Source organism: Sturnus vulgaris, chromosome 1 (assembly GCF_052056855.1).
Source record: "Sturnus vulgaris isolate bStuVul1 chromosome 1, bStuVul1.hap1, whole genome shotgun sequence".
NCBI classification, from domain to species: domain Eukaryota; kingdom Metazoa; phylum Chordata; class Aves; order Passeriformes; family Sturnidae; genus Sturnus; species Sturnus vulgaris.
This window is the reverse complement of record NC_142243.1, coordinates 113,147,349-113,154,768: the sequence shown is the minus strand read 5'-3', so window position 1 is coordinate 113,154,768 and position 7,420 is coordinate 113,147,349. Positions and strand designations below refer to the sequence as shown.

Sequence of the window (7,420 nt, the reverse complement as noted above, 5' to 3'; positions counted from 1 at the left end):
CCGGGAGGGGGCAAGAGGCAGCCGGCCCCGAGCCCCGCCCGGCCCGCGGCGGTGAGTCCCGTCCGCGCCCCGCCGAGCTCCGCCCGCGGAGGCTGCACAGCTCAGCCCTGGAGCGCCGGGCTCCGGCTTCCCCAGGGCTCCCAAAGTTTGCGGGTTGTTTGCCCAGCTTCCGCCGAGGAAGGTGAGCCGGAGCGTGCAGGAGGCGCGCAGGGCGGCTGCGACATCAAACTGGTGCACTAACGAGTAATTGATAGGGGGGAGGGCAGCCTCTCAGGGAAATAAAATTGCGGGCGTTTTTAGGACAACGTGCCCTGTAATCCTTGTTTTTTATACGCTCCGAGCCATATCCTTCTTACTCTTATCTGGCAGAGATCTTTCCTGGATACACCTAATTAATTGATGCTTACGAAAGCATAACTGATTCTTCATGATGGCGAAACAATTAAACGTGCTTTCTATACCTCCTCTCTTCTTTGAGGCTGTTACCTAGCTAATCTTTCCAGGATCACACTCAGTTATGGTAAGTAACTTCAGACCCTGCTGGTTATGATACTATTTGTGATACTATTGGGGTCGGAGAGGGGAACCAGCCTTATGGGAGTCTTTCCAATGACATTATATACCTTTACTTGCATGTTGCAACAATGCACAATAAATAATTCAATTTTAGTTGCAACAATTATAATTTCTATGGCCATCATGAGAAGAAGAGTTTTAAAAAGTTTTTCTAAAGTGACATGTATCTGTTTGTGTTATATACTTAGGATATCCCAATTTATGGAGTTTGCTGATGCCCCCTGCATAAAAATAGTTGTCTTAATTTAAAGAAAACAGAAGGCATAAAAGAGTCAATATATGTGAAATGCACAGTATTAAGGGCTTTCGTATGCCTTCTTTGTTCTGTCACTGAGTCACTGTGCTGGACTGATCACTTTATAACCACACAGAACTATGCATGTTCACACAGCAGTACACACTGAGATCCTGTGAGGATCTTCTTCAGAGCCTCGAGGACAGGGGTGTTATTTTGGCCCTGGTTTAACAACCATTGTAGCTACTGCAGCTAATGGTAATAGAAGTACTGTGAAACTTTCATGTAGCTATTCCTGTTTGAGATGAATGAGGCAGAGCATGTCTTGGAGAGCATTCATATTACAACCCTTTTAATTTGGTGATTTAGAAGTAGATTCTGTTTTCAGATGTATATTATGTTTCCTAGACTCATGGTTAAGTGTTTCTTTACATCAAAAGGCTGTAAGAGAAGAACCTTGATTTGCAACGTTCTTTTCAATCTGCAGGCTGCTTTGTGGAATTCTGAAACAGGCTTGCATTGCCAATCCTGCACACTATTAATGAGATGATTATATATATATATATATATATATACATACGTATGTATTTACAACTATTTGCAACTTTAAATGCTGATATGGTGAAGTAAAAAATCTAAATTAATTTATTTTGAAAAATCCTTAGCATTGATTTCACTTTGAAGTCATATATGCTTACAGGAGAAATGAATAAAATAATCTTTTCCCAGAGCTCAATAGCACAGGAGTTCTGCAAATTATCTTGCCAGAGTTTAGATGTCTGTTCTTAAGTTGCTTATAGCTTAAGTGTGGGCCAGCTACATGTCTTGAACATCCTACAAGAACCTCAGCTATCATAAAAATGTTGTTTGTTGGTTTTTTTTCTCTTTAACTTGGCTGCCTTATATGAAAAACTTGTTATCCCTATTTTGCAAAAATAATTCGCCTGCTGTTATGAAAAGAATGTCAAACAGTATCAATTTTGTTTTAAAACAGCTAGTAAGTGTCAGCAATCACTGAAGCTGAATTTCTTTCTGCCTTTCTCTCACTTTAACCTGGCAGGAGCTAAACATTCCTCCTCCCACAGCCATGATGCACTTCTGTCCCCACAATCAGTTTGCACAGGAGAATCCATTGAACATTAGATCTTTGTTTTCCCACTTTCTATTGAGTGCTGGGACAGCAGCAATTCGGTGTTCACCGACACTGCAGAACAAAGAGAAAGTTAATCTTTGCTTTTCAAACCATAAAAGCAGCTGAGCCCTTCTTGGTACCTGATGAGGAGAGGGGCTTTCAAGGTGTGAGGCATGTGCCAGGTTGCTGTTTTCTCAAAGTACAAACTGTCTAAATTCTCTTGATAAACTTTTAACAGCAAATTAATTATCATCTAAAACTTCTGCCAAGAGGGAGAGTGCTTGTTCTCAGGAATAATAGTTGTAAGCACACGTGTTCTAGTGAGTTACTACTGCACCCTTGCCATAGTGGCTGGATCTTGGTGACTCCCCCAAAACCTTGCCTTGCTCCCAGCTCTGCCTGCTGCTCCTTATTCATGCTGACTAATCTTCCTTACAGCAGTGCCAGGAAACTTCTGGCTTCCCTGGGGTGGAGGACAAGGACATGCTTAATCAGACTAGCAGAGTCCATCTCTGCTTCTTGCAAAAGCAAGGTTTACTTTACAACAATTGTGGATTTTTTTTGTTTTGTTTTGTTTGTTTGTTTTAGGGTTTTTTTTGCTTTTGTTTTCGTTGTTGTTTTTTCTAGAACAATGCAGTTTCTTCTTTTCAACAAGTGATTCAACCAAATGAGACAAATGCAGTACCTAGGAAATGGTGTTAAGCTGGAAAACCTAGTGTATATTCTTAGTAATGAAATGTTGAAATTCATTTATATTCACATGAAACTATTGTACAAATATTTTGCATTGTTTGAGATTGTCATTAATCTTTTCTGCACTGTTTAAAGATTCTTTACTGCACTGTGGTCGCAGATGCCACTCATTTTTTGGGAAGAGATCCCAGTAGAAAGCAGTTTATCAGGGCATTGCATGGATATATCAAAATAACATTTATTTATTCAAAATAGGTAATGGATAATGCATAATATGTAAAAAATATAGACATCATAGAGGATTTCTAACTCCCAGATAGCTCTTGAGACCAGAGCAATTGCAATAGGTACAGTCACCAGTTTAGAAGTGCTTTGGGCAAAAATGCTCTAACTGACGAGAGTAGATTAGCACCAGGATTTGATACTTTAAGCAAACACTTGGCGTTCTAAAAATGGAGTCATTGTTGTTCATGTGTGGGTTAACTATGTTTTTGATTCTCCATGCGTCGTGTCATGTGCCTTAAGCAAATTCAAGCAGGATTAATCCCCCCTTTCTTTTGCTTTACCTCCTCTCTCTTACTTAACTGTTTTCTCCTTATCTTTCTCTGTTCAGCTCTTTCCCTTATATGCATTCTTCTATTTGCTACTTGCCTATTATTTTTTTTTCTTTTCTTTTCTGGTGCGGCCAGGTTGTTTAAATTTTCAGGTTCCAGGTGCAACTGTGGAAATGAGTAAGCCTGCTGAGCTGTGAGCTGTGGGATTGGCAGAGCTGTAAAATAGCCAGGCCAGATCCTTGCCCTGAACACAGGCGTTTTGTTACTGACAGCGTGATATACTGTCTTTTATGTGTGTGTGAAACAAGGTGTGGCAGAGTAACCCTTTTGTTGCTTTCCTCTGCATAGCAACCGGGACTGCTCTGAAATTACCTGTAGACATTTTTCGAGGTGGTGTGGCTCTCTTTCTGGGAAAACTCATGACAGAGAACATTTAGGTATATGCAATTAAATTATTACTCTGCTGTGCAGCTACTAGAATAGAATAGAATAGAATAGAATAGAATAGAATAGAATAGAATAGTTTAGTTCAACTGGAAGAGACCTACAGCAATCAGTCAGGCCAACTGCCTGACCACTTCAGGTCTGACCAAAAGATACAGCATGTCATTAAGGGCACACAAAAAGCCTCTTCACTATTGATAGCTTGGGGCATCAACCATCTCTCTAGGAAGCCTGTTCCAGTGTTTGAACAGCCTCTCATTAAAGAAATGCATCCTTATGTCCAGTTTGAAACTCCCCTGGTGGAGCTTTGAGCTATTCCCATATATCCTGTCATTGGATACCAGGGAGAATGGATCAACACCTCCCTCTCCACCTCTCCTCTTTGAGAGACTGTAGGAAGCAATGAGGTCACCCCTTAGCCTTCTTCTCTCCAAGCTAGACAAACCCAAATTCTTGAGACAATTCTCATAGAACATTCCTTCCAGCCCTTTCACCACCTTAGTTGCTCTCCTCTGGACACGTTAAAGGACCTCCACATCCTTCTGGACTGGTGTGGGGTCACTGTGCACAGCGGTCCAAGTGAGGCCACACCAACACTGAACACAACAGAATAATTTCCTTTTAAGAGTGACTGGGTGTGCTGTGTTTGATGTACCCCAGGTTGGGGGTTGCCCTCTGCACTGCCAGGGCAATGCTGACTCCCACTGAGCCTCCTTCTGGCCAACACCCCCAGATCCCCCCACTGTGCAGGACTGCTCTGCAACCACTCCTTTCCCACCTTATACTTGTGTTTGGCATAAGTAGAAATATTCGCCTCTTTTTGGTCTGTGAATTTTCATCAGTGCTGAGCAACTGAACTGTATTCAACAGAAAGATAATTTTTAAAAGTTGCACCTTGGAAAAAATCTCTGCTGATTTCATTCTAATCTGTCAAATCCAGGATTAGCTGCAATGGTACAGTATAAATTTTCAGGGACTGTAGATACAGGAATGTGGCATTCCCAGTCTCAGAAGAAATAGAGTATTATTCTTTTTTCTGTCACAGCTGAGGTACACGAGCTAATAAATGTAAAACTATTGTGTGTGCCTCTGTGCTATGTCAGTAGGTAACCTTAGAAGGGGTTGGTTTAGCAAAAAAGAGGGCTCCTCTTTAAAGCTGAAGAACAATGCAGGCAGGAAACCAGATATCAGCTGACTTGAAGTTTAGGCTGGAAATTGGAGGAATGTTGAATTCTGATTGGTGGATTTTGGAGTGTCTTGGTTGGAGATTCAGGGATGAGGACTCAATGAATTTTTAGGGCAGATTTCAATCAACTCATAAAAGAGATTCTATAGGGTGTTTGCCAGTTATCAATGGACTAGTGGTGATAACAGAAAGTCAATTCACATTTTTATAGAGTCATAGGATGGTTTGGGTTGAAAGGGACATTTAAAGGTCATTTAACCCAATGCAATGAACAGGAACATCTTCAACTAGATTGGGCAATAATAATATAATAATAAATATAACATAATAATATAATAATAATAATTCTAAATTAACTAAAAAGACCCTCAAGATGCAATATATACACATACATTTTCTTAAATTTTCTAAGTCTTTGTATATCAAAGTGAGAAGTGCACTCAGAAAGAGTCACATGATTAACACTAATAGATAAAGTGGTCAGTCTGAAGATAAAAGGGAATCTTGGTTCCCATGTCCTTAAAGGCTCCAAGAAACTTCTGTAAGGCAGTAATCACAAGCTCAGGAGACTGGTCTAGATAATCTTTTAAGAGGCCTTCCAAACCAATCCATTCTATGATTCCATAATTTTAAAAGGTACATTAGAAAGGACTTATCTAAATGCTCTCTGCATTTATAAAGAATGACAAATTGCAAAAAAGGAAGATTTAGGTAAGCTACCAGTTGAACTTTCCAGTAGGCATAAAAGGGCGACTGGGAGCCTGTTTAATCCTCCTTACTGGAAATTCTTAGGATTAGGGTGGCCATTTGTGAGGAAAGATAGTGCTAGAATTGATCTTCTGTTGAGTCTCTTCTGTTCCCATTTGCATCAGGCAAGTTTGACTGAATAAAACATAAACAAGTTAGATGGGACAGTGAACTCCAGTCCTTTAAAGCACTGGGCTTTCCTGTTCAGCATCTCCTGGTGATGAGGGCTGCTGATGTAGTCTGGTGCTGTTTATTAGTGATTGGGGATGTAGAATCACAGAATCTTAAGACCTTAAAGATCATCTAGTTTCAACCTCCTTGGATGGGATGACTTGCAGAGAGATCTAGCTAGATTGGAGCATTGGGCAGTGGTTAATGGAATGAAAATTACAACAAGTTGAAATGCTGAATTCTGGACCTAGGATGGAGTAAAACTGGGCACAAGAATAAACTGGGAGAGGAGTGACCGGAGAGCACCCCTGTAAAAGGAGGCAGGGACACCTTTCACTAGATCAGGTTACTCAAATCCCCATCCAGTCTGGCCTTGAACACTTCCAGGGATGGGGCATAGAGTCTCAGCACTTTCACAGTAAAGATTTTCTTCTTAATACCTAATCTAAACCCTCTCAGTTTAAAGCCATTCTCCATTGTCTATCTCTACATGCCCTCTCCAGCTCTCTTCATGACCCTCTTGAGGTACTGGAAGGCTGCTGTAAACTCTGACCTTATAACTTTGTGTGCACTTGATTTTTCTTGTAATTACTTGAATGGATGATGCTGTGGTCTAAAGCTCTTCCCAGAATTAGACTTTTTTCAGCCCTCTCTTTTTCCCTTTTGTCCCATTGCACCCAACCCCCCAGGAAAAAGACTAGATGCTCTTTCACCTCCTCTTTCACTTTTAATGTACAAATCAAAGCAAGAATATATATTGCTAAGAATTTTCCGTGTTACCTAGTTTTACGTGATTTTGCACCTCAGCCCTTCTTCTCTTGAATATTGCTTTACTTTGAATCCTAGATTCACTTTTCACTTACTTATGTTCATACTGTGACCAACTTAAAAGTGTTTAAAAGTACTCACTGATGACAAAAATGGAAAGAAACAATGCTGTGGAAAAGATTCATGCCCGTCACCAAATATTAGTGTTAAAGGCCTGAACATGTTTTAATCTTAGCTAAATTAAATAACAAAGGATTTTCAGGATAAGTGAGGAAATAATAAGCTCTAGTTTCAGGAGCTTAAAATATCAAGTGATTTACTCTGTGAATCACAAGTGGTGATAGAACAAAGTAAGAGCTGGCTCTGTAAGACTTCTGTCAGAGAGGGCCATGGACATGCACACTTCTCTGTGGGATGGTTATAGGATATGTATCCACCATTTCAAGACCACTGATATTCTGTTGAATCAAAATATGTACTGATTTAAATGGCAAAAAAGAAAAATCCCAAGGAGCCCAAGGGCTGCATTCTCTTTTTAATTTTTCCCCAATGGTTACACATCTATGAATGTGCAAACCATATTGGTTAACATCAGTGTTGACTGACAACTTTCCATTAAGTCTTGATGTTTCAGATGATTCCTCCATAAGAAGTGCAAATCCCCGTCACCTAGAACTGAGACTAGACAGCTTTTCAAAGGTGATGAAGGAAGCTATTTGCAGTCCCTGGCAATACTGCTGAATTTTTAGTTTAAACTCTGAACTCAGGTATAATAAAATTTAAAGCAACCCCCACACGACAATGGAGCAGAACTGATAAGACTCAGATTAAAAATGGGTGTATTTCTTTTCATTCTGTCTCTGAGAATGGCAAAGGAAGATGCTATTTTGGAAGTGTGTACAAGCCTGGACACT

The 7,420-nt window shown here is 40.3% G+C and overlaps 1 long non-coding RNA gene across 1 annotated transcript in view; it reads left to right on the top strand.

Annotated features, from left to right (window-relative positions):
* The first annotated feature begins 90 nt into the window (after nucleotides 1-90).
* LOC106851965 (uncharacterized) overlaps nucleotides 91-7,420 on the top strand; it is a 43,670-nt gene continuing 36,340 nt past the window's right edge. The window contains exon 1 of the long non-coding RNA XR_015807219.1: nucleotides 91-181. This is a non-coding gene — a long non-coding RNA (uncharacterized LOC106851965). The remainder of the gene's footprint in view (nucleotides 182-7,420) is intronic.